The sequence below is a fragment of the Gavialis gangeticus genome, unplaced genomic scaffold (assembly GCF_001723915.1).
Source record: "Gavialis gangeticus isolate Ggan-Ray unplaced genomic scaffold, GavGan_comp1, whole genome shotgun sequence".
In the NCBI taxonomy this organism is placed as follows: domain Eukaryota; kingdom Metazoa; phylum Chordata; order Crocodylia; family Gavialidae; genus Gavialis; species Gavialis gangeticus.
This window is the reverse complement of record NW_017729032.1, coordinates 75937585-75961450: the sequence shown is the minus strand read 5'-3', so window position 1 is coordinate 75961450 and position 23866 is coordinate 75937585. Positions and strand designations below refer to the sequence as shown.

Here is a 23866-nt window from a genome sequence, read left to right as displayed (position 1 = left end):
AAATAATTGCATTTTCAGTTCATCTTGATCTTGCACTATCAAGGACTTATAAAAAAAATGCACACAAGAAACTCCAGACTAATTAAACTATTTACCTACCAGAGGAATGCTGATTGTCAGTCTTATGCACACAGACTCATCAGTTTTAAGTTAGGATAGGCAAGGTCTCCGAGGCAGCAACTGCAATTTACTTTGTGAAATCCTGTTGAGAATGCAGATAGCTGCAGTATTTGAGTAAAATATAAAAATAATGGAGAAGCATTTCTGGATTTGTAATAAAAATAGCATTTAACTGAGCACTGACTTTTTAAAATGCTACACTACACAGAAGAAAAAGATTATTTTTTTTTCATTTAATGAATTTCCCTGTTTAGTAAAAATAAGAAAACAGTACTTTGCATTCACTCATGTCCACAGCTGGTACAAATGGCCATTATATATTCATAACCCAAAATGACTAATAAAGGTTGGAGAAAATATTGTGCCAGTTTGAAAGGTGCCATCATGACCACCCATTTCAGTAAGAGTCATGGCAACACAAACTTCCCTACTTCCAGAAAGACCCTTGTGCCTCTCTCCTGGAGTGGCATGGCTACCTCTGGAAGTCCAGCTGTAGTGCCAAATGTTAGTAGAGCTGAAGTTTTAGGTAAGTGTGTGCTTGTCTAATAGGAACAGCAACAGTAGCTGGAAACTGAAGATTATACAGAAGCGACATTCAGTAATTAATGGCTGAGGTGTATTGGTAATCCCATGTTGTAGTAATGTTCTACAGTTCTTGTAGCCATGCCGGTTCCACAGACTGTCTGACAAGAGATTTGCTTGGTATATTTTTTGTTGGGCCAGCTTTATGGTTGGAAGAGACAAGCTGGCAGAGATGCTGGTAAAGGGAGCAAATCTGAGAAACCATAAAACTTGGTCCAGTCAAGATATTACCAACCAAATATTGCTTCTTGGCAATCTCAGAGTTTTTTTTCCTAGTTTATAGGTCATAGTTGAGGGATACTGGTGGTTCAATAAGAAAGCTTTTTTGAACATGGGCCATGCTGAATGTGCTCTGAGGTTCAATAAAGGACTACTTCTTTCAGGGTATCATACTTGTATTTTGTGTTTTAGAGTATCTTTCCAGTGTTGATACTGCTGACTAGAGCTACTTGCGATGAAGGTGCCTTGGGATATGGACACTGGAAGCCAACTGAGAATGCTAAACTCATATCTCACACATTACCAAACAGCCTTTGAGCTCAATCTTATTAATTATGAGGTACTAAGCATCGTCAGTTCACAATCTGACAAATTAGGTCCTTTATTATTTTGTGCTTTTCAAACACTCGGCTTTCTAGTAGGCGTGCATCATGACAGCAAGAAATTTTGTTTGAATGAATTACCACTGACAGGTACAGTAACATATCTCTGCAGCCATCCAGGCATGTAAAATACCTTTAAATTCCATTGGTTTTCCCTCCTGAATAAACATAGAGCCCTAATTCACATAAAGCATGGAGCGACAGTTTCCCCTTTACATCCCTCTGGGAACACAGACAGAGCTGCCCAGAACAAATCCTGTTGGTTACAAACTAGTATAATAGAGGAAAAGAAACCCAAATCATTGCCAGGTCATACACTTTAACACAGGACTTCATTTAACTGTAACACAGTACTCATACACTGGAGGACATAGATGGAAGTTCGAAAGGGCTAAAAATAAATATGCTATGGCATAAATAATTTATGCTGCCAAGGCAAGAACATAATTAAGGTGGCTTTACCTTTTCTCAAGCCAGAAGGCATCTTTTTGAAAAGGTAAACAGAAAGTTGGGTGAATATGTCCACAGATTAAACTAATACGATCACACACAAATATTTGCAAAAGAGTTCACATGATTGCTTTGTGAGGCCATTATGTTGATACCCTTCTATGAGGAAATGGGTAGGAATTTTGCTGTACAATAATTCAGATGCACTCTGATTTACAGACCACAAGATTTGCTGGTTAATAAATGAGGCACATTTTACTCTTTGTTTGCATCTTTCTGTACGAAGGGGCTTTGTTCTTTTATCATGTTTATTGAGGTCTATGTGCTTTTCAATTAATTAATATGATTATTTTGAAATTCTTGTAAATTTTTGTGTATTGCCACCATCAAGCACCCCCCCCAAACACCCGACCTTCCAATAACAGGCTAACACAGGGGTTTTCAACTTTTTTTAGTTCATTGTATCACCCGGCAGCTGGAAATGGAGCAGTGTATCCCTGGCTGCCAAGCAGGGGGGAGGGGGAGGGGTGACGAGAGGCCATACGCCGAGCAGGGAAGCAGGGGTGGCTGATGGCCAGATGTGGAGCGGCCATGTATGAGCTTCCCCTGCCTCCTGCGCCTGGGCGGGTGGCGCCTGTGCAGCAGCACAGGATGGTTCGTGGCAGATCTCTGTCCCCCTGCCACACATACCTACTAGGGCCTTCTCAACTACCCCTGGGGGTACGCATACCTCCCCAATTGACAACCCCTGGGCTAGCAAAATAGTAATAAGAGGGCTCCTTTTACTGTGGGGATATGCCAACTGGGAGATGGTGATTCTAATCCATTTCTTCCTTTTGCTCACAGATTCTTTGATCCCCAAATTATGGTAACTTTCAAGGATCTGATGCTACAACAGGCAGATTTCTAAACTCCCCAGGAGGCCTATGGCAGTCAATGTAGTGAAGCGGAATACAGCCCTCTTCAAAGTTATTCTTGGTATATTATTCAGATCCAAATGAGGAGAGAGAAACAGAGTCAGGATACAGGGAGAAAAGAAACAGAAAGCTTCTAGTTCTAATGCTTCTGACTGAAATATTTAGTAGGTGGCTTCAACTTCAATTCATCAGTCCAGAACACAACAGAAGCCAATATCACAATCTGTGGTTCAATCCACATTTATTTCGAAGTGTTTCTTTCCTTTTCATTTCGTTAAAAGGATCTTATCTGGGGAAAAAAAAACAAACAAAAAAAAAAGACTCATTCATTTTTGATCTGTTGCATTGTATATCATCATAATTATACAGACAGCTGATTTTCTTTCTTGGATTTTAGACTTCCGTAAATTCTGTCAGAACTCAAAAAATACAAAATATCCATTTAATTTTCAGGGGATTATCTCTCTGGTGAATATGAGCAACTTTTATTATCCACAGATAGTTTACAGTGGTGAATATTTCACTAACCACAAGACTCTGGAAGCAGTTAACTGTACTCAGGGATCTGAATAATTCAAAATTCTTGATATCCTTTTGTGAACCTATAGGGGCTTTAGCTAAGTGAAGCAGTATATATTAAAGCAATGTTTCAGCTAACAACTGTCTTTCTCCCTGCTAAAACTTCAACTTCTTAGAGTCATGCTTATTGAAGAATATATTGCTGGCATAATTTTCCAAAACTACATTGACAATGCAGCCAGTTGCTTCATTTTTTACAATTCTAAATTGCAAAGTAAAATTATAAAAGAATGACTGCAGAGGTGTCACTGATATGCTCCTACATCCTGTGGTAACTTACAGCAGTAAGCAGGTTGCTGTCACATGCATCACCTTCTCAGTGGCTCCTGAAAACAATATAGCAATAGGGAATCACCACGTACAAGGAATTTGCAGCAATGTCCACTCAAGGGGTAATTTAATTTTGTTGGTTCTGTATCCTTCTAAATGGTCACTTCATAGTGGCTAGAGGTTTGTCATCTGTCAGCAAATGAATCACTTTGCATAAGACAATCTACACAATACCATATGCAAGCTCTCTGATTTTCATTTATAGGCTCAGAATTATTTCTAAAATATATCACTGTTAACTGAAAAGAGAACCAGACCCATGTCATCTAGGTGGAAGGTCCAGTCGGTTTTGTTTAGTGGTAAAAGGTTAGATCCTTGATTTATTGTGACATTAAAAAGGTGAATAACTTCAAATTTTGCAAGACCATGTAAAAAAAAACTTTTAAAAAAACGATTACGTGAGGAAACATTTAGTGGACTTTCCTTTAATGTGACTTTATATGAAGTTTTTATTGCAGTAAACTTACAGCATGGAACAACCAAGAAGAAACGCCTATATTTGATTTGAAATTAAATTCAGTAATTAAAAACATAACTCTCACGTAGGTATTCAATTCTAACCACAACCTAATAAACAGAAATACCATCACCATTTTTTCTGCACATAATATACAAACGTAGCAGCCTTTGGGATCTACATTCCACTCAAAGAGCAAGTATAAGATACAAAATCATTTAAATTCTAATTAGCAAGGAAAATAAATAAATAAAATGTACAATTTGTTGGCTTAGTGAAGAACAAAGGGTTATTTGAAAAGAAGCTTCCACCATTGCTGGCTTGAAGAATTTCTGCCAAATACGTAGCCTCTTTTGTAGAGACTTCTACACTAGGGTGTACCAGATGTTTAAATTCTTGCCACATCAGTGAGAGTCGGCTACCTAAATATCTTTTATAATCTGGGCCTTTGGCCCTACATAGTTTATAGTACTCAGGAAAAATACCTATTATGCGGTCCTTGTAACAGCTGCTGCTGCTGGTGGGGTATTTACCTACAACTGGCACCTTGTGGTGACTGCTCCTGACCTGCAGGGCTCCACCTTTCCTGTACACTGCTCATTGCCACTATTCTTAGCTGCCACACCTTGATCTAAATAACTTTGGAAGACAACCCTCAGTTAGCCAGAGCAACACTGATTGCTGCTTTCTGCTCTAATCATCACAGGGTGCCTCTAATTGGCTTAACTGATGGTCTCTCTGTTTCAGGACCTGATGGCCTACCAGCTAGGCCAACCAGTGCCTGATAGCCCACTGGCTGGGTTAACTTGGGACTGCCTGACCACTTGAGTCAACTCAGGACTTGTACCCTTTTGAGTCTCCTACAGTAACTTGACCTACTGACTGGTGCTAAGCCTGGCTCCTGACTGGTCTTACTGGCTTGCCTCACATCTTGGTCTACTTATAGAAACAGACAATCTCCCTGACTAATAATTCCACTTGAGTGAGTAATAACCTACACTAACAGTGCCAGGGCCTCAGATAGCCCATTGTTACAGTCCCAGCCCAACAACAAAGCAGTCGCAACTGAAAGAGTCCAGTATCGGTTTGCTTTTCCTTCCAGGTCTTCCTCTCTTCCTGCTGGTTTCTCCCAGCCACAAACAGTAGCAGGCCACTTTACAGTCTCCTGTACAGCCCATCCACTGGAGCTCCTCTCAGTTGTCTTGTCCTGGCAGAATTAAACTCTCCTCCCTGGTTCTGAGTTTACAGGTCTTACAGGTCCACCTCTTCCAGGCTCCATATAAAAACTGTTTCTTTGTAATAGGGTAAGGACCCCTGTTGCAGTCTGAGACAGGGGACCAAGTTAAACTGGGTCTCAACATCAGTCTACCCACTTGTCTATGTGGGGCAGTCCACCCAATCTTTCCTGCCATGACTTGCTGTTTGATTGATGTAAAATGCAGGAGGCTCCCCATTTTAATTCCCCGATGACAGGAGGCATTGTACATGGCTCCATACCACCGCTACACTGTCTCCCATTCCTCGCAAATGGCATCATAAGTTAATCATAAGTCTAGCCTGAGGCCAGGCCAACTCTTCCCCTTGCTGGGCCACTCATATGCTACTCATACATTCCACCCCGTCACAGGGTTTCATTCACTCCACCCCCACTCACAGAGCCTCTTACATAATTCCCCTCACTGGGCCACTCTCAACCCACCCTGGTCCTCTTGAGTGACCGCTCTGCCCCCCCAGGTCATCAGGCTTATCTACTCTCACGCTGGCCGATGCATGGGCAGCAGCTTCGGGTTGCTCAAGCAATCCCTACTCTACAAAGCACTGACCTTAAGCCCTACCCTGGATGGAGCTCAGCCTCTAACCCCTCACTGGGCAACTTGTTCCTGCTGTCCCTCATATGGGGGATGTCCCATGTGCTGCCTTTCAGGCTGCCCCTGCAACCCTACTCAGCATGCCCCCCAGTACAGCCCTTCCGGTCACCCTACTCTGTACACACCAATGTCCAGTCCTTCAGGCCGTAATGGTGCACCCAACTCTGGGAGGGCCACACACAACTTCTGTCCCACTCACTGGGGCCGCTGTCTTCCACTGCCCCCTCTCTGGGTCCTTTGGGGTCTTACACCCCTGTGGGGCTCAGGTGCCTCTGTCTAGGCATACCTGGCCCTCATACCGTCTATTCCCACACATCATTACCCACTGGATAGTGGGGACTGGGGTTATAAGGTGCTTCTACCTACCTTTCACTGGGGAAGCAACTGGTCTGGAATTTCTGGGAAACTGCCCTGCAACAGGCAGCCCCACCAGACCATCCTTCCCCAGCAGGGTGCAGTTTTATGTCATACCCAGGACCAGGAGCCTTCTGCCATCCCATACCTCCTGCCCTTGACTCCAAGGTATTCCTGAGCAGCCACTTAGCTGGGTGGTGCCTTTCTAGCTGCCAGCAGCAGACTGCTGCCTCAGTCCTAAGAGCCTGGATTTAAATGGAGGCAGATCAACCCTCTCCTGCTATCCCAGGGCTCTCCTTCAGATATGTGACTGCCTCATTAGGGCTAGCCCAGACCTTCAGGCTGCCCTGCTGCCTTCTCTCAAGCCTTAAAGTGGCAAGCAACGAAGATTCCCTGCCACACAGTCCTACTCTGCAAAGTTTGTAGGTCTGTAGGATTTCCTTCCTGAAATGCAAAAATGCATTGCAAGGCTTCATGAAGTCCATCCAGGTCAAATTGTCAGAATTTACAAATATGAATATTTAAAGTTTAGAATTTTGGTTATTTGTTTTCCTAACTAGAAACTCACACACACACACTTCACATAATAATTACAAGTAAGTTCTACATGGTTTTATGTAGATAGAAGGCCTATAGAACTTAGTTATAACTGTTTATTTTCACCATTATGAGTAAATTCTATAGACCAAAAGGTAGTACCTGGTTAAATCTAAGTGGCAGAAGGCAGTCAAAAAACCTTTTATGACCCTATTGATTTTAATGGATTCACAGATATATAATTGTTTGGAACTTGACAAACCTTTGCTTTATGACACTAGAGAAAGTACTGAGGCAACTCATCCCCTCAGGCATCTCTCTCTCTGCACAGCTAAAATATATAAAGGCAACAAAGCATATATTAATGAGTTACCCCCTTAAAAAAAAGAGGGAATGGATCTACCAAATGAAAAGAATTAATTTCCAGAAACATATAATAAGACACCTTCACTTTAAAAAAAATTATGCATGTTTTAAATACAGCTAGGTTACCATAACCTGCTTTGGAATCAGTACAAATAAAACTCTTATAGTAAGAGTTTTCTTCAAAATTTTACCTGGGTCTAAAGAAATGATAATCTTTCATTTTCCAGTTTAGTTTTATATATATAACTATTTAAGATAGATATGATTACAGCTATAAATACACACACACACACACACACACACACACACACACACACACACACATATATATATCTAAAAGGTCTGTTAGCTGGACGAAGTTGGCATTCGAGTAAGTAGCTGTGCCTCAGGCCCAGAAGAGGGGTGGATTCCAGGACAGTCAATCCAGCAAGTTCATACCACAAGTGAGTTAGCTAATAAAGACATCCTTACAGAGCTCATTATACATAATTAATATACCCAAATATTTATAACACCAACAATAACAAAAATACCAAATAGGAAACATAACTATACCAGATATTAGATGCACCCTATCTGGGTTTCAATCACTTGGTCTCTCAAATGAGATAGGGACTTCTCTCCCTAGGCCCACTACCCCCAGGGTCCCTTGCCTGAGGGCGACTCCCCTGTGGGACCTGGGTTCCTGGTAACTCACAGTCCTTCCTCTGGGGGCTATCAATCTGGCCTTTGGGTCTCCACACTGTATCAGGCCTCCTGGAGCCATTGGCCTCAAGTTGAGGGTTCTTCTCTCTGGGCCCTGGGCCCCACATTAGGCACCCAGGGAGCTCCTATGGGAGCCGAGCTCTCACTGGCTCTGGTTCTCCAGCCTCATACCAGGGGTCTTTCTCCTTCCTGGGCCCTGCTCAGGGCACCAAGCATCTTTTAGTTTAATGCTGAGTCACACTGCAAAAATAGTTCAGGAGCTGGGGTACATGACTTATGAGGAGAGGCTGTGAGTACTGAGTTTTTTTAGTTTGAAGAAGAGAAGTCTGAGGAGACATTTGATAGCATCCTTTAACTATCTGAAGGGTGATTCCAAAAAGGATGGAGCTAGACTGTTCTTAATTGTGTCAGATGGCAGAACAAGGAACAATGTTGCAGCAAGGGAGGCTTAGGTTGGATAGTAGGAAAGCTCTCACTAGGAGGGTGGTGAACCATGGGAACAAGTTAAGTAGAGAGGTGGTGGAATCTCTATCCTTGTAGGTTTTTAAGGCCCAACTCAGCAAAGCCCTGACTGGAACGGTCTAGTTGGGGATCGTCCTGCTTTGAGCAGGGGGTTGGACAAAATGACCTCCTGAGATCTCTTCCCACCCTACTGTTCTATGATTCTATGAATCCACATTGATTAACCCAACTCAAGAAAGGTAAATAAGCAGCTCAATGTGCACCAGTGGTCAAAAGAATAAAAAGTATTGTATTGTATATAGTAAAATATATGGAGAATATAATAATGCATTTGTATAAATCTATGGTGTAACTTTAGCAGGAGTCCTGTTTGCAGTGTAACAGGAGTGGCTCCCTAGGGGTCGCCATGCTCTCCCTTAGCGCCCCTTACCATGTCCAGTCGGTGTGCGATACACCCTCAATCTCACCCGCCACATCTTTGATGTCAGTTATGTAATTAGGGAGGCTGCCTCTTCGGTTCCCTGGACACAGTTATCCTCCTGTACATTAGCCTGGCTCTGTTAATGGGTGTTCCTGGGCACTCCAGCTTTATGGGCTATGCGTAGCTTCAAACAGCCCTTTACCATGCCCCAAGCCTCGCAGATCTGCCGGATGTTGTTTGGTCTTAGCCGCAGCCCTTGTCTCTCTCTCTGCACCCTCTCTAGTGCTCGGGCTCTCTGCAGCTCTTGTCTCTCTCTGTGCCCTCTGGTGCTTGGGCTTTTCCGCCACCTTTTCTCTCACCACCCCCTTGCTCTGAGGCTTCTCATGCTGCCCCCTTGCTCTGGGGCTGGGGTCAGTGCACCCCAAAATGCTGTGCCCTCTCTGATGCCGGGGTCCCCACACCACTGTGGGTCCCTTATGAGGCCTCCTCCAACCCCTATTAGTCTCACCCGAACCACCAGTGTAAACAACAAACACAAAGCATAAGCCCCTGGGCTATAACATAAATTCTAGCCGGTTAGCTGTAACATCCTTCGAGCCACCCCATGGGTACTTCGTCTCTTCCCCAGTATCAGCCTGCTCATGCAGTCCAGCTTCTCCTCTTTACTCACTTAGGCAGAGCTCCCTCTCCCTTGACAAGCAGCAACCCACTCCCCTCTGGCCTCAGACTTGTGATTTATATATAGGCACCAGGCCCTTCCCTTTCTGGTCAGCTGACCAGGCAGGTGTAAGTCCTCACCCTCAATAACTGGTTGGCCCAGCAACCTGCACTTGGGTCTTTATCTCTGCTCTCAAAGTAGCAGGCACCTTAGTGCTCTGCTACATTCAGTATTGGTGAACTCATGTTAAAATGTATACCAGGAGTACAAGAGGTTCAGAGACAAATAAGAAGGGATATAATAAAAAATATATAAAATAATGAATGCCTAGAGAAGGTAGACTGAGAGATTCTGTATTACCTTTCTTTTAACACAAAAATAAGGGGTCATCCAGTGAAAACAAAACGTAAGAATTTGAAAACCAGTAATAAGTTATCACACAATATGTAATTAAACTGTGAAATGTATTGCCACAGGAAGTCACTAAAGCCAACAATTTAACAAGATTAAAAATTGATTGAATATTCATATGAATATGAAGCCTATCCAGAGTTATCAATAGATAACACTATTTTTGAGGAAGGGATATTTAGTCTTATTCTTCAGGTTCAAAGCCACCCTGAATAGGACAAGTCAGAACATGTCTATATGTTGGAAGGTATATTATTCCATATTTATATGGTGAAAGTTTGCTAAGCTTTATTCTGAAATGTCCAAATGTGTTAGTGGCAGGATACTGGACTAGGTGGACTTTGGATCTGATCTAGTATGAAAAAATCTAAGTTTCACTACTATCATTCTGTACCTTGTTCAGTTGCATATGGCACAGTTAGCTAACGTTTCAGGGATGTATTTGGTAGCCATGTTGGTCTGAGACAGAAAGAAATGGAAAACTTTAAAACTCTTGGTTCAGAGATAATAATGTTTATTAGACCAATTAAAAAATCACAAAAAACTTATATTTCTTTGCAAGCTTTTGAGCACATGCACCCTTCTTCAGGCTGAGGGAAAATTAAAGATGGTAAAAGTCCCCATAGGTAGAAAATAAACTTCATTTTGCACAGAGGAAGCTGAAGGTGGTTGTTTATTCCTCTGGGTCCATGAGAGTTTCGTTGTGTGACTTGCTCTTTGATTTGCAGATAAGGTGGGATTTCTTTCCTGGTGGTGTCAGGTGTGGACAGGCAGAGAGGTCTAAAGATCTTTCTTTGTTGTTAGCAACAGTTAGCTAAAGAAGTTTAACATATAATTCCTTTACACTTCTTATAACTAAACATATTTGTGACATAAATCACGGCAGTTATTATTTTTTCCCAATGTAAGAGAAGTAGAGGGAGGGCAGGGCAACTAAAATAGAGAAAAAATGTATTTCAGAATAATATCTAATGTCCAATACATTATATATTCATTAGATTTTAGGACATAGAAATGTCTGATAAATATATAAGCAACATTATGCACAATACATAAAGATGATGCTTGCTAATAAAATCTCTGCTAAAGTGTTGATCTCCAAGTTCTGAATACTGAAACTGGAATGCTAAGGCACTATATGGACACATCTGACCTGTGACAGTTGGGAACTGGTTCCCAATCACTGACATTTGAGAATGGTTTAATTGCTCTATATGTCCACACCATTCCTAGACAACTACTTTGTACCATTTAATGGAGATTGTTGCCTATGAAAACTCATGCCTTTCCGAATCATTTACCCCCTCCCTTCCCGCACACATACTTTACATTTATGTCACAATTAAGTCATGGCATAAATGACAAGGTTGCTACAAGCACACCTGATTTAAACTACCATAAAATGGCAACCTAAGCATAAAAATATTCCACATATAATGTAGAACATTTTTATGGCTGGTTTCTAAATACTCTTGGGTTCTAGATTCTGGTCCTAAGACTTTTTATACATATTATCCAATCAATCTAGCACAAGATACATCAGCCATCTCTAAGGTAGGGACCAGAACCAAGCATTCCTCCTTCCCAGGTTACTGGCCCCACTACTAGACTATAAAACCATGTTTTCTCATACTTGCCATTCTCTATTCCTATGAATCTTTCTACACATTGGTCTATACTCAACTGGACTATAGTTTGGGTATTAGAATACTGCCTGGGTAGCTGGGAAAGGTAACTTTTAACCACCTCAAGCTAAGGAAGGCCTACAACCAGTATACCAGGCTTACACACATGCACAATTGCATCAAATTTAATGGGACCCCCCAGTTAACAGATTCTATACATGGAAAATTAATAATTTGATATAATTTCCCATGTATAGAATCTAATTATTAGGGGTTATCTTAAATTTATCCCACCCACCTCTGTAATGATGAAAGTAGTGGTGAGGTGTGAGATACCAGGTCCCTACCCCTGGCCCCCACCCTTGCCCTCTCTGATTGCCACCCACACCCCTTGACCTTGTGTTTGAGCTTGCCCCTCTTTAGGCCAATCCCTCTGACACTTGGCCGCCTCATGTACCTGCTCCATTGCTCTCTTCACCTCCCTCAAGGAAAGACTGCACTGACAGCCTCAGCCCAGCCCAGCCTAACTCAGCCAAGCAAAATCAGCAGAAGCAGCTGCACTTCCAGGCTGGTACTTGAATCTAAGATTAAACAATTTCTCTCCATGTTGATTGGTGGGTGGGACTCATCTTAAATTTGAGTAAATATGGCATTTAACTTCTGCATAAATGCCCTTAATGATTTGTCTGTTACGTAAAGGTATTTTATGTAATGGATTATTTAATGGAAAATCAATTATTTCTGTAACTTTTAGTCCTCATATAATTATGTCTAGCAGAGAAAGTGCCTCAGAGGAAGAAGGAGCATGTATGACTACTTTGTGAATCTCAAACTGTCATAGGCATGGTGGCCATTCTGGGTATGCACAATAACATAATCTTAAATACCAAATTAGTATGTTTGGGAAAACTTGGGAAAACTTAGGTGTTAATTGGGAGTTTTTATGGGTCAGTTTCTTGAACTTAGCCTAAATATCTTTGAGTTCTCAGCACATCACTGCTAAACCACAGCTCTCCCATTCCCTAAACCATTATTTGGTGAGTCTTTTGAAAGCTGAGCCACTAATATGGTCATTGGAAACATCAGATGGAAGGTAGTTCCAAGGGAATACTTATACCTCACAGGGAGGAAGGTCCATGGGACGGACCCAAGGCACCTCCTTTCAAGGCCAGCAACCTCTTCACTTAGCCACATGCTCGAACTTGCTCCCTTCCTCCTGGGCCCACCTGTTTCTCATAGATCTTGTTCTCCTAGTTGCCCAGGAGGGCAACTTCAAAAGAAGCACTAGTGCAGGGCCTGCTTAATGACTGAGATGTGATGTGCTGGTTAGACTACTATGTTAAGAAGTGAGAGAAACTCAGATTCAAAACCAGTTTTGTGATTTGGGATGTAGGTCTTCTGGCTTCCCAGGTGATGACCTTAACCAATCAACTGGACAAGGATGGAAGATTTCTCCCTCACACACATATATTTTGTTGCCAGCCTGAACGGCTACATATTTGTCCACGTGCACGGTGATGCATGTCTGGGAATGGAATCTTTTGGATGCATAAGTATCAGAGATTGCTCTGAAGATAACCAAAATTGACCATTTTGATTACCAGATTAAAATAAAATGTCATCCCATTCTTATTTGTTATAAATATTTAATTTCTATTAGAATAGCATAGGTTTGCATTCAGCATTCTACAACTGATATGTTGTAGTTTGGCACAAATATGATATTTTTATTCTGGTTTATATCTAGCATTTGCAAAACACTTCATTTTTTGCTATATTTATGTCTGGTGTCTCTTTCTAGATCTCTCAGGCTCAGAGGATTTTGTAAGAGACAGAATATATTTTATAACTAATCTCTCAAATATTTCTACTCCTGTTCTTGTAAAATTGAATTATAAAACAAGATCCAGTCATAAACATGTAATCATTGTCATATATTTTCTTTTTTATTGGAGGACAGATTATGCTTTCTGTTCCCAATGGGAGGAACATTTAGGTGTCAGTAAAACTCCATCATCTTTTCGCTCATATAATCCTGCAGATTTAAGAGCTCAAAGAGAAAGAACGGTAAAGATGAAACTGCAGACACTTTTTCTTTAAAGGTGCTACTGAAAATGGAAATGAAAGGAATTTACAAGTGCTGTTTCTTTTACCAGAGATCTAGAGTTAAAAAGCATCAACTTGAAACATAAATGCTTAATATTGATAATTATCAAGAGGTTACTACCTGAAATATTCACAAAAAATGAGCATAAGTATAAACACACCCTAGACAGCAAAAGCAATGGTTTTGATCTTTAAACTGAAGGGAGAAATTGAAATAAGACCCAGGTTAATTTTCCTTTAAGCTGTCTGTATGTGTACTATATATCAGGGAAGAAGGTCTGTCTAGTTCAAAATATGGCATGACTTTTCATAAGAAACTGAATACTTCATAATTTTTAGGGGGTGGGGCTGGGGGAATGGAACTGGAGGGTGTTTATATCTGTTATATAAAAACACATTTAAAACTAACATAAAAATGTAGTTCTGGATTTAGACTTAGGCTTCTGTGAATTTTGAAGGGATTTTGTTTCAAACTGATTTCTAGTAAAACTTGCTTTTATTTCTAACACCAAAATTAAGTGTGCTTGTACTTGCCAAAAACAGTGATGCGTGACAGAATAGAAATGAAGACAGTGAAACTTTTTGCTTGTGTAAAGGCTGCAGGGAAGAAACTTGCCTTACAAAAGAGCAAATAAAAATGATGAATTGTAAATTGTAGTACTCTCCCTGGAGGATGACTTTCTGTAGATGGGTCTCCACATGACTCATTTTTGGGGATAAAGTTACCACTTGCAAGTAAACTTTGCTTGGGAGAGTAGTGATCAAACTTCAGTTTCTATGCAGCTATAGCTCTTGTGAATTAATTTGGAGATTTCATTGTAGCATAAACTTTCCGGGTTTATCCCAGGTGAATACATTCATACTCTCTAAATCTGGTGTTTGGATTAGAATTGAAAAGTAAGTGTGAGGATTATTCAGTTGCCTTGTGGAGATCATTTTTGAACCTAGACTCTTGGCTTTGAAGCACAGACTTGCTTGTAGGGACTTATGCCTTTGGGACATCTAAAAAAAGCCCTGGGCAAACTGGATTTTCTAAAGAACATTGTATAATCAGTGGTCCACACTATTGATAACAGAGTAAATTATTCTGACACTGTTACCTGTTCAACTTGAGGCCCGTGAGGGATTAAAGTACAGCCCCTGGGCTCCTGCTCAGCTGCCATTTCTCCTATCTTTCTGGCTGCAATAGCAGCTGGGGACTCCAGGCTCCCTTTCCCCTCCACCCCACCTCAAGCCTTCTGCTCCAGGGGCCAATGCAATCCACTGCATAGCAAGGAGAGCAAAGGATGCATTTGGAGCCATGTAGAAATGGTTGTAGCCATGCAGAAAGAGTGTAGTTATAGGGATGGAGAGGCCCCGCATCGGTGTACAGTGCAGTGGCGTAGAGGAGAACTATGCAGGCATATGGTAGAGTGGTGGGGACAGCCACATGGTGCTTGGCCCAGGAGGTCTGTGCCTCTCTGTGTGTGTGACCTTTGCTGCTGCAGCTTGTAGGTTTTTCACCCCCAGCCACTTCAGAATTGCACAGCCCTGAACTAGGCTATTATACAAAGGTGGCTATGGGCATCATCGTCTTCCTTACCTTTTATGAAGACTTTTGGCTCAGAAACCCAAATGGACCCAAGAACCTAATGTGCAACCCTGAGTTCTTGAAAGGGATGAGAGTTCAGACAGACCATTGTGCTCAGTATTTCTTAACCCCTTGCTCTAGATATCTCCTTGTCCAGAGTCTGGGCTCTCTGAATTGTCCTTCAGAGGCATCTTATTCTCCTTATTAACTGTAAAATGAACCTAAGTGTCTTCTGGATTTTGCCTTAAGAGCTCAAGTGATTGTGAAAAGTTCACTGGACATCAACCTGTATCATTAGGCAATACTTAAAAAAATCAGGCCTCTTATCTATATGAGTACTCAGAACTCAGATTCTGGACTTAGAAAATGCTTTGGTCAGATAAATCCATACTTTCTATGGCTGTGTTTTGGAGTGAGAAGAACAAAGATAGTAAATTGTTGGCAATTGGTATGCCCTCTATAAGATTATCACTATACTAGCTGCCTTCAAATGCATTTTTATTAAGTCTAAATTCAAGAAAATGTTACTGATGCCAATTATTTCCTGGTTTCAAAGAAATTTAAGGTTATTGTCAATTTAGTGCCATCTGGAGTCTAATTACTTTTGGTAGCGTTGGGTTTTGTGGCATGTCACAAAGGCTGACTGACTGTGTATTTTCAGTAATGGATAATGCTGATAATTTTAGATGTACTACCATTAGAGTTTGGCTCTGAGGGTTTGTGGGCTTCTGTATGGATTACGAGTAGATTATGAGCGGATAGAATTTCATGACAATGGATCTCTTCTTGTTTAGGAGAAGATGAAAAAGATAACACTGACGACTGCTCAAACAAATTCCCTGAGGTGCTCCTTAGAGTTCTATTCTGTTACCTTCTGTGATGTTCACCACATGAGTCAGTCAGTCCATTAGGTGTGGAGGCATAGTGTGAAATACTCCAACTGGTGCTATTGTTATGCATAGCACATACAGTAAATATCTCTTTTTCTTCATTCCCAGATATTGACATTTGTCACCTGCATGAATGATTTCTATTAATTATCCCCCGCTTCCCCTTTTCCACGGAGGAAGGAACACACAAAGATACACACAACACTTTTAACATTGCTGACAGTCTTTTTGAATCTTCCATGTAACTATAAGGGCTGTCACATTTCAATATAATAATCGTTTTAAACACTCATGCCTCCCAAATATCTCTCCTGTGACATCGGCATCAAATTCTGTTATTGAAGGAATATTAGATGCTACTAGCAGTGACTTTGGATTTCTAGCAGCAACTGGCTTTCCAGTTAGCATGCATGGCCTGTTACAGAAAATTTTCATCTGTGTTTCACATGATCAGAGCTTTCCAATCCAGGTAATTCATGCTATTGGTCTACACAGATCTGCATATTTACTTAGGGCCAGATACAAGTTAGAAAACTAGACCAGACTTGGATGGAATTTAGGCATGAAGAGTGTGTCCAGATGGGTGCAGTCGTACGGTATGTGGGACTGCAAGCACAGTGCTGGCCCTAGCCTCCCCTATGCCACCAGGGCAACTTGCTGCACACCAAAGTGTGCGTGGCATGGGCTTTCCCTGGGGACAAGAAGTGGTGGTACAAGGTGTGCAGCAGCTACTTGTTCCCAGGGACCCAAATGTCCATGCACATCTGGACACGCCCCTATGCTGCAAAATGAAAATGAGACTAATTCTGGTCCTGCAGCCACAATAATAGTAGAGCCCTTACTTGCTTTCTACATTTTTTTACTGCAATGATCTCTAACTATATTCAAATCAATTTCAGTTCATACTGAAGCATCCCAGTATGAACAGCTATTTATACAGTTTTTTGTTTAAGCTTTGTGGTGATCTACATATGAGGGAAGCACAAATACCACTGAAAACTTTAGCGATCCTTATATAGAAAGTATGCTTTTGACATACTTTTAGTGTACAAACGAAACTGTGCAAGTAACTTTCAATGAAATCATGGCTGTAAAAGGACGAGCTGAAGCTCCCTTTTATATAATAGCATACCAGAGCACTTGCCACAGTGGGAGAGCTGGTTCTAGGCCTACCTGAGCCTAGCGTAGGTGCAGGCTTCTCATCTTCCATCTCCCCAGGGGTTCCAAATCTCTAAGATATATTTGTAGTTGCTCTGATGCCAGAATTAAAGGGTGTTTGTAGATGACACTTTAAAGAGGGTTAAATGCCTTTTGCATTGCACTAATGGCATTGCTGCTTGTACATTCAGCGGTGTATTGAATGTTAATTCCAGCTGCTGTAGCACATTTGGTGGTGTAATGTGTCTTAAATGACTTTGAGATGCAGTAAATGACTTTGGGGTGCTGCAAACTAAAAATGCCTCTAAGGAGTTTTAGTTTCCTACCCTACAGATATGGAGGGGAGCACATACAACTCCGTACAACTCAGGGGCTGTGCAGGCAGACCATGCAGGCAGCCCAGCAGCTGCCTGGGAAGGCAGGATCCACAGAAGAGGCAAAAAAAAAGTGGTGAGCCTGATCTTTATTTGTTTATTTTTCCCCAGAGACTGCCTGCCTGCCTGAGCTGCACAGGGGCCTGGTACTTCCCTCTGTGGCTGCATGCCCCCCAGGACTGCCCAAGCAGGGTGCCAGTGGACGTGTATCACCTGGCAGGAGTCACCACTGCCATGAAGGAAAGCACCAACTCGCCCTCACCCCCACCCTTCTCCGCTGCAGCTCTGGGACCACTCTGCCTGCAAGCAACTCAGTCCCATCTCCCCATCACTGGAGAGGCAGATAAAGATTGGGCAGACACGGGTGTGCATGACCTGGAGGTTTACTTTGCCCTGAACTGAAGCGGTGTTTTTAAAAAAACACCACTTCAATTTAGAGAGAATTAAACCCCTGTGTCATGTACAAATGCCCAAAGGTGCTGGATCTCACCTGTATTTTCTAGCTGCTACATTGCTGAAGAGATTGCCAAACTATGTTTAATATGATCTTAATTTTCTTTTCCCATGTAAGCACTTGCTACAGTTGTAGTAAAATGGTTAAATGATTATGAATTAAAAGGGAAGCGTATAATGTACAATGTGCATAAGTTTGTGGAGGGAATCTATGTGATAATTATTCTATTAACATGTAGTCAAACAGAAAAAGAAAGAGATTTTCTTGGCTAAGTAATTGTGACCATTTCTCCCTAATATGGACATTGCCAGACTTATCTATGAATTAATGTTCTGTACATTGGATTAGTATAATGAATGAATTATAAGATACTCTTTAAGACTAATCAGAAGCTACCAGATGTGCAAAATGTGGTTACCAGTTTACTAGCTTTGGATCAGGCTCCAAATAAATTAACAAGGAATAACATTTCACATTCAGCGACAATTGTAGTCTATGGGTTCACTTATGCCTGCCTCTATCTCAGTAGAACTAGAATAACACATTTGACATCTTGAAATCTCTGAAGAAAATGACCTAATTTAATTAACATTTTCCTGATTGACACTGGTCAATGAGTCATGTGAGTTGGTCTACAGGTGGGTGCATTTTTAAAGCCTGAAAATACAGGTAAATGAAATTAAATTCTCTTGACTGAATACTTCAAGGCAAAGAATTAAATATAATATTTAATTAGATAGAATCTACTGAAAGGAAAAACTTTAAAATGATCTCAACATCTTACATGTAATAAAAAACCCAGTATCGTAAACATTTTTTTAAAAAACCTTGACCTTCAAATGCTGTCATTTAAAACTAGAGGAGAGAAGGAAAACAAGACAGATGAAAAATTTACACAAAAACACACCATGGATTTTGGTGCTATACAGACTTTTAGAAGCTTTATTTAGCTGATAACAAATAAAGAGTTATGTATGTTGAAATAGATTGTTTGTTTTTGAACTTTGAATCCAAAGCCATGGATAGAACAATAGATAAATCAAGTGCATCAAAATCACAAGTGAGAATTGCTGGGTATTTGAAAAGTCAGCAAAGATAAAATCCTGAAATGTAATAAGTGCATATTAGAAAAACAGATGTAAAATCCATCCTTGCTTTATCTACTTTCTTTTTATACATACAGCATTATAAAGGCTACAGTCCTGAATGGTTTTTCAAACAGATCTACATTTTTTTTGAGCTAAGGGACATTTATAATGTAACATTAAATTTGTCCAGCTTTAAACAAAGGATATACATCACCTTCTTGTGAGAGTGGTAAATTATATGTAATTGTTGCATAGTAGATAGTTTAAATAAAAGTTTGAACATGAATATTTGAAAATGAATGAAAAAGTCAATAACAGCATATTAAATGTTAAAAATGTTAGGATTTATTTTTAAACTTCCATGCATCTAGTTTTGGTAGTAGAAAGAACTATCTACTGCTGAGAATTAGGCATAAAAATATTACCTGAAATTATAAAGAGGACCTTGACAAAATACCAAAGACTTTGTCTTCAGTCATATTCTTATCTTGGAACTTATAATATCATTTTGTCTAATTATTCCTGATGTTTCACTATCATGTTAAGAGGTGTTTTAGAAACAAAAAATTGAAGTAGACAAGCTCTTTTCATGCTCAGTCTCCAGTGGACAGCAATACCTATTAAAAATAGTAAACAAAACTTGGTATGCTTGGCATTTCAACACAAAGGAGACCCAGGATTGAGCTAGCAAAGAAAAGCCCTTGAGACAGTGGCCCTGCCAGTTCAGCATTAAAAACATTGTGAAGAGACTTGTATTGTCACAGTTGTATGCACCACAATCCATGCATGAATAATGAGAAAATTCTGGCTTTGTTCAGCTCAGATTTTTGATTATACCAGTGTGCATAACTAAAAGTATCTCTAAAGGCAGCTTATACGGAAGACAATATTATTACATTATATGTGGACTAGAATTGGTCAGTATTTTTATTTGGAAAATGCTGATTCCCTGAAATTGAAATGTCATGGACAGGCATCAGTTCTACTCACTTTTCAACTCCCCAAAATTGAAACATATTTCAAAATTGTCAAAATTGTGTTTTTTGAATTGTAAATTATTTGTCTTGTTGAAAGCTAAGCTATTTATAGTACCTAAACAAATAAAATTAAATGAGGGTGAAGGAGCTGTAAGCTACTGAGCACCCAGGATTACCTGGTATCCTTTGCTAATGGAGCAGGGTTTGTGCAAACTTCCTCCCTTCCCCCACTCTTTCATTGTCAGGGTGCAGGAACCCACTGGTAGGGACTCAGGGAAAGGTGGAGCTAGGGAAGATTTTCTGGGAGAACTATTGTGTGTGTGTGTGTGTGTGTGTGTGTGTGTGTGTGTAACCCTAGTGGTGGTACTACCCACAGCCATGTTCAAATTTTTGGGATCCTGGGGTACCAACAGGCCTTGGTCAACTCCCACTCTATAGGGTGGGAGCCACCACTCAGTGGCCTGCTCTCCTGTGGTTCTCCCTGCACAAGACCACACACTAAATTACTATTTACAATAATTTATTGTTTACAATAGTAACTGAGAAATTATAGATATAGAAAAGTAGGGTGGTACACCTGTTAGAAGCCTCTGGGTAACAGTCAGGGAAGACAGCAGCAAAGAGGATGTCATGATAGGCATCTGCTACAGGCCTCCAAACCAGGAGGAGGTGGATGAGACCTTCTTCAGAGCAACTAATAGAAGTTTCCAAATCACAGTGCTTGGTTTTCATGGGAGTTTTAAATTACATCTGCTATGGGGGAAAACACAGCAGTGCAAAAGCAGTCTAGAAAATTCCTGGAGTGTTTTGGAGATAACTTCTTGATAAAGATGGTAGAGAGGCCAACTAAGGAGGAAGCTCTGTTTGACTTACGACTCACAAACAGGGATGAACTTCAATATGATAGAGTTCAAAATCCTAAGGAGAGGAAGAAAGGAGAGCAGCAGAATAAAAACACTGGGCTTCAAAAAAGCTGACTTTAACCAACTCAGGGAACTGGCAAGCAGGGTCCACTGGGAGGCAAGTCTAAGAGGAAAAGATAGTTGATGTGTGCTCCTCCTGGATGGAATGAAAAGTCCATCCAGGAAGAGCACACACTAACTGCTGAAACTTCCTTAGCCTGATGAAGGGTTTTTGAATCCAAAAGCTTGCTTAAAAATTGTTTTCCAATTATTTAAGTTAGTCTAATAAAAGATATCAGGTTCCCCCAAAGAGCCTTGTCTGCCTAAGTGTATCACATGCCTCCTTCATTCCAAAAGGGAATTATGGTTTCTTTGGTCTTCCTTTTATTTTTGATGTCACGGAGCAGGGTCCTAGAGGTGGCCGTGATCTCCCCTAGTGCCCCCTTACCATGCCAAGTTTACCTTAAAGCATCCTTGAATCTCGCCCGCCATGTCTTGATCGTATATATATTAAAGGCAGGCTGCCTTTCGTCCTGTTGGCCACGGTTTTCCTGCTATCACTTGTCTTGTTCTTATAATGGGGTTTCTGTGCACCCAGGCCTTATGGGCTATGCATGGCTCCAACCATCCCTTTACCATGTCCCAAGCCTCGCTGATGTACCCAATGTTGTTCAGTCTTAGCCGCAGCCCTTGTCTCTCTCTCTCTCTCTCTCTCTCTCTCTCTGTGCCCTTACCCAATCTCAGGCTCTCCGCAACCCTTGTCTCTCTCTCTGCACCCTCTCTGGTGCTCTGGCTTTTCCACAGCCCTTGTCTCTCACCACTCCCCACATGCACTAAGGCTCTCTGCAGCCCTTTGTCTCTCACTGTGCCCCACAGGTGCTCTGGCTTTCTGCAGCCTTGTCTCTCACCGTGCCCCACAGGTGCTGTTCTTGTGCTGCGCCCTTTTGCCTGGGGCCTCTCGTTGGTGACCCCGCTCAGTGGGGCTGGAGTCAGTGCACCCCAAACGTTGCACCTTCTCTGTCACCAGGGTCCCCGTGCTATCATGGGTCCCTTATGAGGCCTCCTCCAACCCATAATAGCCTCACCCAAACCACCGGTTGTAAACAGTAAGCAGAAAATTCAAGCTCCTAGGCTATAACATAAATCTCTGCCAATCAGCTACAACATCATTCTTCCTGCCACACCAGGGTTGCTCCATCTTTCCCCTATTTCAGGCCATACCTGCAATCTGGCCTCTCCTCTTTGTTCTGTCTGGCAGAGCTCCTTCCCCTTTGGCTGCCGGTAGGGAACTGCCCTCCTCGCCTCAGCCCTGGGATTTATATGTGGGCGAGGCCCTGCCCCTCCCAGTTAGCTGACTCCCACCAGTTGCCCTATCAACCTGTACCTGTGCCTCTTCATTGGTACTTCACAAGTAGCAGGCATCTTAGTGCCCTGCGACACACCGCCCCTCTTTATAGGAGCAGAGCACCAAAGTGCTCTGCAACACTTGACATCTACTAGTACATTCCCTACCAGTTCCACCCTGCCAATTCCTCCCTTTTTGTGAGTAGCAGATCAAGAATAGCACAGCCCTTAGCTGCCCACTACAGGCCTTGCACCAGGAAGTTGTCCCCAGCACTCTCCAAAAACTTCCTGGTTTGCCTGCACACTGCTGTATTGCCCTCCTAGCAGATGTCAGGGTGATTGAAGTCCCACATTAGAACCAGATCCTGTGATCAGGAAACTTCTGTTTGCTGTTTGAAGAAAACTTCACCCACAACTCCTCCTGGTATGGTGGTCCTAGTAGCAATCCGTTGTTCAACTGCCTGTCCCAGGCAGCAGTCTTCTTTTGTTGTATTTCCCTCTTAAAGTAACAGACAAAGCCTCATGCCATGAATGACTGGTGCTTCCTGAGACTGGCGGGGGGGCACCATGGCGGCAAGCAGGAACCGCTGAAGCTGCCAGCATCAGTGTCAGCGGTGGTGAGCGGGGACTGCCTGCAGTCACCAGTGTTGGTGTCAGCAGCAGTGAGCGGAGACTGCCTGCAGCTTCTGGCATCAGCATCGGTGTTGGTGCTGGTGAGTGGCAGGCAGGGACCACCTGAAGTCACTGACGGCAGTGTCAGTGGGGGGGAAGTGGCAAGTGGAGACCACTTGCACATGCCTTCGGGTGCATCAGTGGTGCGGGGAGGGGGGAAGGTGCAAGCGGGAACTGCCTCCAGAAGCCGGTGATGGCTTTAGAGGTGGCCAATCTTGGGGGGGGTGACATGTGCCCCCCATGCCCCACCTATGTATCACCTATGCCCCAGGTTGCAGTTGTTGCAAAGTAAAGGTGAGGAGCATGGTAGAGGGGAAGTGTGAGGGTGTGGGGACTGAGGGCTGTGGAGAAAGAGTGGTAGGACATGCAGAGGCAGAGGTGGAGGGGGGATGGCAGCTGTGGCTCTGGCTCCAGCTCCAGCTCCAGCTCCAGCCTGAACCCGTGGTTGGGGACAGAGAAACAGCAGCTGCCCACCCCCAACTGCCTTGTGCTCAATTTTAAAGTGAGGGGTTTTTCCCCTTGTTAAATGGAGGGGGGGACCCTCATCTACTAATTGAGTAAATATGGCATTTCATTGATCACAATGTATTCTTTAGTTTTGCCTTTAATATTTTAAAGAAAAATAGATTTATCTTGGTGGAACTCTCAACTTTTATTAACCCAACAAGTTAAAAAAAGAAGTATGTTAAAAGTGAATGCATGCACATATGAATGATTCCTAGTACAGTTGGGTAATTTTACATTTTTAAGTAAGTGCCAAACAAGTGGTTGGTTTTGTATGAACAAGCAAAATTATACTCCAGGTACTTAAGTTGTCACTCAAGTATAATTCTCCTTGATCTCAATAGGCCTGAGCCCAAACGAAACAATTACTACCTTAGCTTGTA

General features: G+C 42.0%; 1 long non-coding RNA gene across 1 annotated transcript; it reads right to left on the bottom strand.

Moving 5' to 3' along the window:
- Positions 1–5745: 5745 nt before the first annotated feature.
- Positions 5746–21051, bottom strand: LOC109302562. The gene is made up of 3 exons (XR_002098842.1): positions 20956–21051; positions 5857–5860; positions 5746–5757 (listed from the first exon to the last, which is right to left on the bottom strand). It is a non-coding gene; the product is annotated as an uncharacterized LOC109302562 (long non-coding RNA).
- Between the last annotated feature and the right edge of the window lie 2815 nt (positions 21052–23866).